This window comes from Peromyscus californicus, unplaced genomic scaffold (assembly GCF_007827085.1).
Source record: "Peromyscus californicus insignis strain IS unplaced genomic scaffold, ASM782708v3 Scaffold_21__1_contigs__length_65335640, whole genome shotgun sequence".
Lineage (NCBI taxonomy): Eukaryota > Metazoa > Chordata > Mammalia > Rodentia > Cricetidae > Peromyscus > Peromyscus californicus.
The window spans coordinates 2,902,913-2,915,113 of record NW_026294514.1 but is presented as its reverse complement, the minus strand read 5'-3'; the positions used below and the strand labels follow the sequence as shown (position 1 = coordinate 2,915,113).

The following is a 12,201-nucleotide window of genomic DNA, read 5'->3' as shown; positions in this document are numbered from 1 at the left end:
GATTCCGCTCTTGCTCCATTCGCCGCTCCGGCTCCCGCCCACGCGCGGCCGAGTGACGCAGATCCCGGCGTGGGCGGCCGCGGGGCGGGGGTGGGGGGGGCCGGCGGGGCCGAGGCTCGGCGCGGTCCCCGGGGTGGTGGTGGAGGGTAGAGGGGGTGGGGATGGGGCCCATTCCCACGGCGGCTGGGAGCGCGCGGGTGGGCGCGCGCGGGGACGCGGGGACGCGGGGGCCCCCTACCCCCGGGGAGGACGCGACCGCGGACGGCGCTGCCCGTCAAGCCCCGTCAAGCCCCGCCAAGCCCCGCCGGCCCCGGGTGTGTGTGTGTGTCGGGGGAACGGAGCACCGATTGCGCCCGGCCAGGCCGCCCCACCCGCGCTGGGGCAACCTGGCCCGCGCACCTACAGACCCACAGGTGCCTCGCCCACCCCGCCCTGTGTCCACCCCGGCGTGGGCCTGGGTGGAGGAGGGAGGAAAGGGACCCCTCTGGCCTGGTAACTTAATGCCACCCCTTTTCCACCATCTGAAAAAAACCCTATGGCTGGTCGCTGTGGGCTTCCTGTAGGCAAATGACACCCCCGGGACTGTCTTGGAGGGTGTCAAAATAGAGTTCTTAAGGCAAGCACGCTGTAGAAATTTTTGAGCTCGGTTTGCATAAACTTTTCTAGCCAAAGAAAGCGTTAAAGCACCTTCAAAATTGAAGCTATTGCCAGAAATTAGAAGAAAAAAAAAAGTATTAAATCTGTTTTTTGCCTTCCTTTGGGGGAAAAAAAAAAGTATTCAAGTTTTAATGGCGTGCTCTTACAGCGATACAGGTAGAATCCTGTTTTAATGTACATATAAAAATCCAGTTTTATATAGGAGGCTGTTCCCACTTCCTGGCTGGCCTCCCAGTGTGTGCCTACTTGGTCGAAGGGGATACAAGGCATTCTTTGAGAAGAGAAATTCTTCAACCACATCTTTATGTTGCAACAATGGATGGGATGATAATATTGAAAGAAAAAGACCTTATTAAATAAACCTTTTTTTCTTTTTGTAAAAACATGTTCTACAAATGAGTGATGTCAGTGGAATAAATATGTACTTAAATATATAAACATATAAATACATAGTTAAATGCACAAATATACATATTTAAACTGAAATATCTTCCCTGTTAGTGATAAGGTCTATCTGGAATAGTTTGGTATTTAAAATAAATATGCTTAGTTCCTCAAATTCTTCAGGAAAAAAAATGCTGAAAGTTTCTCTCCACCCTTCTGGATTGTGGTGGATTTATGTAGCTGTGGCTCCAGCTCTCCAAAGAGAAAGCTAATTTGGGTGGTAGTACAGTCAAGGCTACTGAGACAGTTTCTTGGCTGGTGTGGAAAGGTAGAGGTTAATGGGTAGTTGGGCAATGAAATCCACAAAATTCTTCTAATTCTTCACTGGAACCCTAATGGTTTGCAAACATGGCTGGTTCTGAAAAGCTGGGGTGGGGGTGGGGGGTGCTTTATGCGATGTAGTTAGTGATTCATGAACTCGACTTCACCTGCCCTGCGTAGCCTTCCCTGGAAATAACTACATGCCATGCTCTTCCAGAGAGCGTGTGTCCGCTCTGCTGAAGGTGACCCAGATGAGGAAATGTGACCAGAGACTCTGGTAGCTGGTTATTTCTACAGCTAAACGCTCAAGTCCTTCCTTGTTTGTTTTCTGGGCACATTAGATAGTGTGTTCTTCCCACAGCGAGAATGGCATTCTGGGCCCACTTTGATTTGCTTAAATGCCCTATGGTGCTGGGGGAGGTGGTGGGAGGGAAGAAAATGAAAGAGAAAATCTTGAGCTTTTGGGCATCCAGTTCTGTGTAACGACACTGGCGTCCACGTGACTGCTGGGGGAGAGGTGAGGTATTCACCTGTGTGGAGAGAACTTGGAGGAGCCAGCGCTGATTCCTGTCCGGTGCCGCCACCCCCATCACTTCCCTGGGCTCAGGGCAGGGTCTTCTACCACCCCCTGGTGCCCTCGTGGTTGGTGCATGGTGGGAGAAGGAGAATGCTCTGTAAGGCAGCAATTACGGAGTTGCGTTGTTCTCGGAAGGTCCTCTGGGAGAGATTAAACAGTTTTAGAATTTCTTGGAGGCAGTCCCAGGCAGTCCTAGGAGAACATGGCAACACAAACGGTTCTTCTGGAGACCATTTGGGTATCTTTTGTTAAAAAGATCCCCGCAGTGGCTCTGTTTCTTCTGTTTTGATTTTTACCATAAATACCTGGATGCTTAAGTTACTCATGTTCTCTAGTACATCTTGTTAAGTGCTAATTAAGTACCAAGTTTAAGGTTAAGTTCTTGGGACACAAATAACCAGTTTAAATCATGGTTCTACTCCCAGAACTTTTCTATAAAACAGCAAAAATAAGGAGATCAAAGGAAAACCAAAAAGCTAAGGAACATGGTATGTTTCTTTTTAGTGGTTTTATTTCCTATATAATCTCACAGATGCATGGGCCAGCATTAAGACCATCCTCATGGGCACTCCTTTAAATTCAAGTCACAGTGAAATACAACTAAAGTTCTTTAAAATGGGAGGATCCTGTCTCATCCCATATTCCAGAAAGAGCCTAAAGGTTACTGGGATGTCATCTCTAATTGTTTCTGTCTCTCGGTCTTTTGTTTACAGTTCTCTCTCTCTCTCTCTCTCTCTCTCTCTCTCTCTCTCTCTCTCTGTGCGTGTGTGTGTGTGTGTGTGTGTGTGTGTGTGTGTGGTGCTAAACAATGGCTGACACATACTAGTCAATAAATATTTGTTGAGTAACAGAATGAAATAGAAAGTAGGAACTTACTAGCAAATGACTTCTTGTATGCTCTGTAGATGTTCTTAGTATGAATATCATTTCCTAATAGAAGAATCTAAAATGTCTGCTCTCCACTTCTGAGCAAATGTGTTACTCGTTCAACAAAATACTGAGGGTAAGAATACGTTTACAATAAATTGCAATATAATAAGTTCCAAAGTAATGTCTGACTGTTGGAATAATTCATATCGTATTTTCAGGCACAAACTTCTTCTTCTTCTTTCTTTCTTTCTTTTTTTTTTTTTTTTTTAACAAATTGCAAAGGTTGTTAAATACACCAAGTTCTGAGCGCAGTTTTAGTAGTTTGGAAAGCAGCCTGGGAAGTATTGTCCCTCATCCCTGATTAACTTGTGTTTATTCTTGGGAACACCATCTGCAGACATCCTAGGGTTAGCCCTTGTCTCCACAGGCAGGGGTAGACAGAGCTATTTCTCATGACTTAAACCTAGATCGTTCTAAGTTTTAGAAACACTTTTTTAAGAAACCTGAAAGCCCACTTGTAGACTACTGTCTAAGCTTTTATCATTCCCTGATAAGGTAGATTCGAGCCCTTTACTGCTAATTTTAACCAATGTGAAATCTGTCATATCATAGTCAAATCTAATATTTATCCTGCAAGAAAACCAAATTTTCTCATCAGAGTTTAGAAATTATAATTTTTCAAAGAGTTTTTGGATGGGGATTCAAAATGATAAAATAATACAATGTACACCACCAATAAGTCACAGTGAATACACACAGTACACCTTTAAAAACAGGCTGGTTTGTAGCAAATGAATACTTCCCTGTCTTCTAATGGCTTCCGGAGCATGGGAAGCTGGCCCAGAAGAATCAAGATTGCAGTGGATGGTGGCATCAGATAGCAGCAAATTACATGCTGAGAAAATGATTCCCTTTGCACTTCTCCTTCTGTCCTCTGAAGGGAGAAATCCAAGTTGGTGCCAGCCTGCCTCTAATCCTCTTACACTTACTAAATTCTGCCTTAAAAAAAAAAAAAGAGAGAGCGTGTGAGAGAGATACCAGGTTTCCTTCAGCGCCTCTGGCAGGCCTTAGTCTGTAGCTAGAATTCGGAAACATTGTTTCCCTTTTAAGGTCCTCTAGTGAGGAAAGTGAAATTCTCTGAATATCAAAATGTCTTTTAAATAGATGTACTTAACTAAAGTAAACCCAAATGTATAAAGAAAACTGTTAAGGAATGTAAATTGTGAAATTTGTAATTAAGAAAGGTAAATTATGAAAAGCAATATAGTTTCCTTAAAAATTAAAAAGTAGAATTGCCAAATCCTATGTCAATGATCAATATATTTTACTGAGAGTGTACTAAAGGTCATGAAATCAGTGCCGGAGAGATGCCTTTGACAGCCTAGGTGTGGAATCAACAAGTTTCTTATCAGTGGATGAGCTAAGAAGACGTGGAATATGAACAATAAAATAGTATTCGGTCTTCACAGGGCACAAAATCCTGTCATTTGCAACAGTGTTTGTGAACCTGGAACACATTATGTTAAACAAAATAAGCCAGGCCCAGAAAGACAAAGACCTCATGGTCTCATTCATGTGGAGTCTAGGAAAACCAATCCCATAGGAGAAGCACAGTGATAGCTAACAGGAGCTGGGGTGGGGTGGGGGGATGGGAGGGTGGGCATGGGGGAGGTGAGCGGAGAGAGGTTGGTAAGGATATACCAGGCTTCAGTTAGGAAAGAGGAGCAAATCTGGGGGATTTGCGTACAACTTGGTGACAGAATTAGCAATATGATATAATCTTGTGTTCACCGAATAAGGTGGTAACTGCTAAGTAACAGGTATGTCACTTAGCTAGATTTGACCATCCCGTAGTGTGTGTGCAGCAAAACATTGTAGGGGCTGAAGAGGTGGCTTAATGGTATTGACTGTGTGTACACGTTGCCTTTCCAGTCTGTGACAAAGCATACTAGCAATAGCAACGTACAGGAGAAAGGGTTTGTGGTGGTTTGAAAGAAAATGGCCCCCCTAGGGACTGGCACTGTTAAGAGGTGTGGCCTTGTTGGAGGATGTGTGTCACTGTGGGGGTGGCCTCTGAGGCCTCCTGTTCTCAAATTATGCCCAGTATGGAACACAGTTCACTCCCTGTTGATTGCAGATTAAGGTGTAGAACCCTCAGCTCCTTCTCCAACACCATGTCTCCGGCACACTGCCATGTCCTACCATGATGATAATGGACTGAACCTCTGAAACTGTAGGACACCTCCATTAAATGTTTTCCTTTGTAAGAGTTGCTGTGGTCTTGGTGTCTCTTTACAGCAATAGAAATCCTAACTAACACAAGTTGGTACAAGAAGTGGGGTAGTGCTGTGATAGGCCAGACCATGTTTTTTGTGCAGAGGAATCTGGACTTTGGGACTATGGATTAGAAAAGAATTTGAATGCTTTAATTGGGGCTTAATGGGCCACCCTAGTAGGAACATGGAAGAGAGTGGGGCTGAGAGCAATTTGAACTGGGCGGGCCTGTCTCAGGAGGTTTCAGAGGAGAATTTAGTATGTTGCCTAGAGATCATTCTTGTGATATTTTAGTGAAGAATGTGGGTACTTTTTGCCCTTCTTCAAAGAGTCTGCCCGAGACTAAAGTGAAGAGAGTTTTGGATTAACTTTGTTGGCAGAGGAAATCTCAAAACAAAATATTCTGTCATGTGATTATTAGTGTTGACTCTAATGAAGATTTATAATGAAAAGGAACAAGCTGGACAAAGAAAAATAAAAAATGTACAATTTGAGGAGAAAAAGGAGCACCAGGAAGTGGAATGGAATTAAGTCCTGTGTTCAAGGAGACAAACAGATTAAGAAATGGAATAAAGGCAGTGGTGAACTCAGGGAAAGATTCCACCCAGTTAAGTTTCCAACTTGTGAAAAGGAATTAAAGAAAATCTTAGGGCCAGGTGTGATGGTGCACGCCTTTAATCTCTGCACTCCAGAGGCAGAGGCAGGCAGATCTCTGAGTTTGAGGCCAGCCTGCTCTACAGATCCAGTTTCAGGACAGCCAAGTATAGGCAGTGAAGGAAACCATTGACAACAGAAAGCTGGTGAAGATGTATTTGAATGAGGTTGTCATGTTCCAGCCCAGCAAGTGGCAGAACTTGGCAGATCCAGCCATGTGGTGCTGGTTTTATAGGAGAAAGGGAGCTATGGAATATTCCTTCACCACTAAGGAAAGCCGCTGAGGCCAGACGTCTGTCAGGGGTGTCCCTGAATGGAGGCCCAGAGGGGCCATTGTGTGAAGCTGTGAAGGAGAAGCCTGGATCGCCTTGGAAACCCCAAGATGTGGGAGATGCCAGAGTTGTGAGGTACCTGCTGAGGAAAATTGCTAACAGAGAGTAAAACCAGCCCAAGAAAAAGAAGCGTATTGCAATCAACAAAGCTGAATGGAGCTTGGACATCAGACATGGAGATGCAGAGTTTGGAGTTTGCCCAGCTGGCTTTCGGTCTTGCTTTGGTCCAGTATTTCCTCATTAGCCTCCCTTTCCTACATTTTAGAATGGTAATGTATATCCTGTGCTGATATATGTTGGAAGTATGTGATCTCCTTTTTGACTCTGATTTTGCAGGGGATTAAGAGATTGCATGAATCTCAGAAGAAACTTGGAACTTTAGACTTTTAAATAAGTTTGAGACTATTTTAGACTATGGGGATTTTTGAAGTTGTACTAAATGTATTTTTTTTTCATTATGGCTACCAGCCTAGAGGAGAGAGGGGATGGAATGTGGTGATTTGAAAGAAAATGCCTCCCAAAGGGAATGGCACTGTTGGGAAATGTGGCTTTATTGGAGGAAGTCTGTTACTGTGAAGGTGGCTCTGGGGTCTCCTATTCTCAATCTCTGCCCAGTATGGAACACAGTTCACTTCCTGTTGCCTGAGAACCAAGATGTAGAACCCTCAGCACCATGTCTGCCTATATGCCACCAGCTCCCATCATGATGAACCTGTGAAACTGTAAGTGAGCCACCCCAATTAAATGCTTTCCTTTATAGGAGCTGCTGTGGTCATGGTGTCTCATCACAGCAATAGAAACCCTAACTAACACAGGGTCTCTGGCTCACAGTTCAAAGATAGAGTCCATTGTAGCTGGGAAGTCAAAGTAGCTGGAGCTTGAAGTAGCTGCTCACATCATATCCACAGCCAGGAAGCCGAAAAGAATGAACATGTTCATCTCACTTTCTCCATTTTATACAGTTCAGGGCCCAAACCTAGGAAATGACGCTTTTAGTATACCCCACCTGTCTTTTTGTTGTTGTTGTTGTTTTGGTTTTTCAAGACAGGGTTTCTCTGTGTAGTCCTGGCTGTTTTAGAACTCACTCTGTAGACCAGGCTAGTCTCAAACTTAGAGATCCTCCTGCCTCTGCCTTCTGAGCCCTGGGATTAAAGGTGTATGCCACCACCACCTGGCTGAGGCTAGCCCTTCTTTTAACCTAATCAAGAAAATCCTTCTAGGTAAGCCCAGAGGCTTAACCAAAAAATCCCTCACAGGTGTGGCTAGATTCTGTTAACTTGAATAGCACCAACTATTACACTGGGTAACTATGAGAGCCTGACTTTGAACCCCAAGATCCCACATAAAAGCTCGGCACTGTAGCACTCACTTGTCAATCCTGTGTTCCTACAGCAAGGAGGGAGGCAGAGACTAGAGGCTCTGGAACTTTGGGGCCCATTAAGATGCTTATGCAAACAGAGATCCTTCCTCAAACAAGGTGGAAGGCAAGGACACTGGAAGGTGTCCTAGGACATCCACAAGCACACTGTGGCATGTGTTGCCTGACCCTCCCCACGCATGTACAACATACACACACATACACACATTCATGCACAACGTACACACACACAAAGCAAATATGCTTCTGCTTGACACATTATGTATCAGTTTAAAAGTAAAGTTAGTAAATACTATTTTAGTGTTGCGTGAGAATAAGCATTTGTCAGCCACTGTAACACTTGATAAGCATGGATTCTGTTGATCTTTGCTTGCGCTAGGAACCATATACTGCTATTCACATCGTCATCTGTTTCTGTCAAGAGGAAATTGGGGGCTGCGATGGCTTAGTTGATAGTGTGTTTGCTTGAGAACCTGAGTTTGATTCCCAAGAATCCTCATTTAAAAAGCAAGGCGCAGAACACACACCTGGGATCCCGTTGCTGGCTAGGTAGAAACAGGAAGATTTCTGGCATTTGCTGGTCAGCCAGATGAGTCAAATTCTAGAGCTCCAGTTTTATAGCAAGAGACTATCTCAAAAATAAGGTAGAGAGTGTGTAAAGAAGAACTACAAACTCTAATCTCTAGACACACACACACACACACACACACACACACACACACACGTGAATGCATTCACGCACATACATGAACACATGTACACAAAGAGGAAATTAAAATGCAGAATACTGAAATACTAAATCCTGTAAGAAAGCTAGACTACAAAGTCAAGAATCAGATCCCAAAGCCCACGTCTCTACTGTTACACTGTGGGGCCCTGAAACATTAAGCCATTGCCAGAGATTTCAGAAATGCCAGCTTACATGTTTCTGTTCTCCTTGAAGGCCAAGATGCATTGTCCATGGCCAGCTCAGTTCAAGACAGCTTCTGCACCCCTGCGCTCCCGCTGCACTCAGCTCTGGGCCACAGGCAAGGATCACAGGCTTCTGTTGCTGCAGTGCTGATCAGCTTCCTAAAAGATAGCCCCTGGGAAGAGGACCTGTGCTGTGCCCTGTAGAGTGGGATAGCCCCTGGGAAGAGGACCTGTGCTGTGCCCTCTAGAGTGGGATAGCCCCTGGGAAGAGGACCTGAGCTGTGCCCTCTAGAGTGGGATAGGCCCTGGGAAGAGGACCTGTCACTTTTAATTATTAAAATATTTTGGTGACTAGTGCATTTTCAAAACCAAGGGGCTCAGCAGTTAAGAGCACTGGCTGCTCTTCCAGAGAACCCAGGTTTGATTCCAGCACCCACATAGTAGTGCATAACTGTCTGTAACTCCAGTTCCAGGGGTGCCAATATCCTCCCACAGGCCTGCAGGCAAAACACCAATGCACATGAAATGAAATGTAAACTTTTTGAAAATCTATACTCTTTAAATCTAAAATCATTTTTAATGAAAAACATATGGAAGGGAGTGGCTGTGACATCTCAGTGAAAATTGCACTGAAGGAGCACTAATTTATTACTTTAGAAAGATCTCTGTAAAATGCTTCAGTGACTCAGAGCAAAAGAAAGCATAACAGATCCTGAAGGAGAGAAAGTAACATTAGTGCCCATGACCCCCAAGATCTAAGTCAACATAATTCCATTATCCTCCATTACAGCCTCATAACTGCTCTGTGCTTAATGTATTTTCCACTCAGTGTGGTGGTGATCCTAGAGTTAACTGAGTCATGGTCAACATTCATATGACCAGAAATGCAATTCAAGTTCCCCCTATTTTGCAATACAAAATTTAAAACCTTGAAAGTATATTGAGGATTAAATAGATTTTTTGAAAACTTGAATCTCTTAAAGTATATGGAGGATATAAAAAGTTAAATTAAGAGATTTATTATCTTTATAAACTAAAGATAAATACAATAATTGATTAATTTAAGAGTCATGAATTAAGAAAGAGCTTCTTTACTAAACAAAAACCAAACAAATTAGCGTGCATTGAATTTTATTAAAGGTGCTATAGAATTTTAAGGGGTAAAGGATTATAAAGTTTCCCTGCTTCAACCTCCTTTGAATATTTAAAGTGCATTTAAATACCTTGCAGAAAGTAAGTATTACTATAATTTCAGCTTCCAGTAGTTTCTTTGTAAATCAGTAGTATTGAGCTCTCAATGTAATGCCAGGTGAATGCAAACAAATGGAATGGTTAGATTCTAAAGACAGACTACAAAGGCTTAGAACATGCATGGGAAGTTATTCTGTTACAGTGTTTTGGGGAACTAGACCGGATCTTAGAAGTCATCTAATCCCCGTAGCTAAGGAAATGTACAGCATACACTGCTAATCTAAAGGGCTAAACACATAATATTAGGTGGTAATTACAGCAAATGGTTACCTGAACAAATTAGTCTCCGAGATTTATTCAGACATCTTTTTCTTGCCCTTTAGACCTCTTGCACCTCACCGCTCCAGGTTGCTCCTCTTTGCTGGAGTTGCTGAGATTAGCATCCTCTGCCCACTTTCCCAGATGGGTCTCTGAGCCATCTCCACCAGCAGGCTGACACTCAGCAGGAAAGGGCTCAGCTTCATGCAAGGGTAGGGAGAAAATCCTGTTTCTTTCCTGGACAAAAGGTGTGTGTGACTCAGCAGCCAAAATAAGGCCCTTTTCTGCCTCATAAAAGGAACAAAGTAACCAGGGGAGAGGAGAGAAAGGAAGAGCAGCTTTCATGAGGCAAGTGGGCAAGATCTGGAGGAAGGTGTGAGGGGCAGGACAGACAAAGGTACCGGTGTGCTTAGAAGAAGCTGCCTGGATGGTACACGGCTGTCATGGGAGAGTGAAACATCAAAGAAAAGGTACCGAGTGTGCGGCACTCCCGTGGCAGAGACTGCGGAAAAGACTGAGGCTAAATCCTGCTAACATCACTTCCCTCTGAGAGAGCCGCAGAACTGTGGAGACAAGACAGAGAATAACCCAGGGTGACTAGGACAATGGGAGACCCAGGGAGAGAGGGATGATCTCTGCGCTTTGCTGGACTGTATCTGTAAGTGTGTAAGGAACAAAGACTTGAGAGGCAGCTCAGTCTGTAAGGTCCCTGCTGTGAGAGCATGAGGCCTGAGTTCAGAGCCCCAGCACCACACACATGGAACACCACGCTGGGGAAGCAGAAGCAGGACAGACCCCTGGAATGGCCAGCCAGTCTTGCGAACGAACCTACGAGCTCCCCATTCAAGGAGAGACCTTATCTCAAAGACTGAGGTGGAGAGTGATGTTGACCTCTGATCTCTACCCTCGGGGAGGTGCACACCCACACATACATATAGATACATATACACATACATGTACACACACATACATGTACACACACACATACACACACACACACACACATACATATACAAAAGGGGTTCAAGCCCTAGCCAGATGCACTGAGTGCTTAGTTAACATCTGTGTTGCCTGAACATCTAACCAGCTACCAAAAAATCGAGTGTTCATACTGATGAGTCACGTTAACTGTCACAACAAATTAGGAGGCGACACTTTCAAAGGACGGTGCGCAGTGCACATATTCTACATAGACCTGAAACTACTAAAAACAGGAGCAGAGGGAGGCTCCAGTCACGTATCATTGAAGTTACATTTTTAGAGTTTCTACTTAGCCAAGCTTACCTAATAATAATGATACGGGCCAAGAGTATGCGAGAGTCAGCGTGTGTGTGTGTGTGTGTGTGTGTGTGTGTGTGTGTGTGTGTGTGCGCGTGTGTTGAGATAGCGTCTCAATGCAGCCCTCGCTGACCTGGAACTCAGCGCGTAGATCTAGCTGATCTCCCATTTGTGCTGATCCTCCTTCCCTCGTCTCCTGGTGCTGGGACCGTGGCGGGCACCACCACGCCTGGCCCACTAGTAAAAAATGTTAAAGATTCTGATTTTGTCATTTTCTGGGTATTGCTATATTTTTCTTTCTACCGTAGTAAAATCTCCAGTAGTGGCAAATACGTTCCTTAAGTAAGATATCACAGGTTCCTTGGACAGCTTGGGGACTTTCAATGACTGATAGAAGGGCAATTTGGCAAGTAGAACCACTGTTTCAACGTGTTCATAAGGTTTTGTCCAACATGTTAACTTCTTGAATATCATCCCAAGTTTATAAATATTTAAGAATAGGATATTTATCACCACATTTTAAAATGGGAAAACAAAAGCATCCAAAACATTGAGTTGGTTCAATCACTATATATAATTCAGTATAATTATTCAATTAACATGTACTATTATTCTATTAAAAGTTCAGAATGTATTGCTCAAGGTAAAAGTGGGACAGCAAAACAACAAATGATCTTCCTATGCCAAAGACAAGGGGGTGGGGGCTGAGCTGGCTGGTTTGTGTCAACTTGGCACAAGCTAGAGTCATCTGAGAGGAGGGAGCCTCAGTTGAGAAAATGCCTCCACAACATTGGGCTGTGGGCAAGCCTGTGGGGCATTTTCTTTTTCAAATTAGTGATAGACCCCTGGGTATGGTGATATTTCATTTGTACTGAAATGTGATTTTATTTGTATGTTAATAAATAAAGTTGCCTGGGGGTCAGAGCTAATAGCAAGCCATAGCAGAAGCCGGGCGGTGGTGGTGTACACCTTTAATCCCAATCACATGACAGGCAGATCTCTGTGTGTTCAAGGATACAGCCAGCATGGAGACACAAGCCTTTAATCTCAATACC

The 12,201-nt window shown here is 44.0% G+C and overlaps 1 long non-coding RNA gene across 2 annotated transcripts in view; it reads right to left on the bottom strand.

Moving 5' to 3' along the window:
- Positions 1-3,100: 3,100 nt before the first annotated feature.
- The window catches only part of LOC128117308 (uncharacterized), a 32,187-nt gene continuing 23,086 nt past the window's right edge, over positions 3,101-12,201 (bottom strand). For both annotated transcript variants that reach the window (XR_008220784.1, XR_008220783.1), the window contains exons 3-4: positions 8,370-10,431; positions 3,101-3,808 (exon numbers count right to left, since the gene is read on the bottom strand). This is a non-coding gene — a long non-coding RNA (uncharacterized LOC128117308). The remainder of the gene's footprint in view (positions 3,809-8,369; positions 10,432-12,201) is intronic.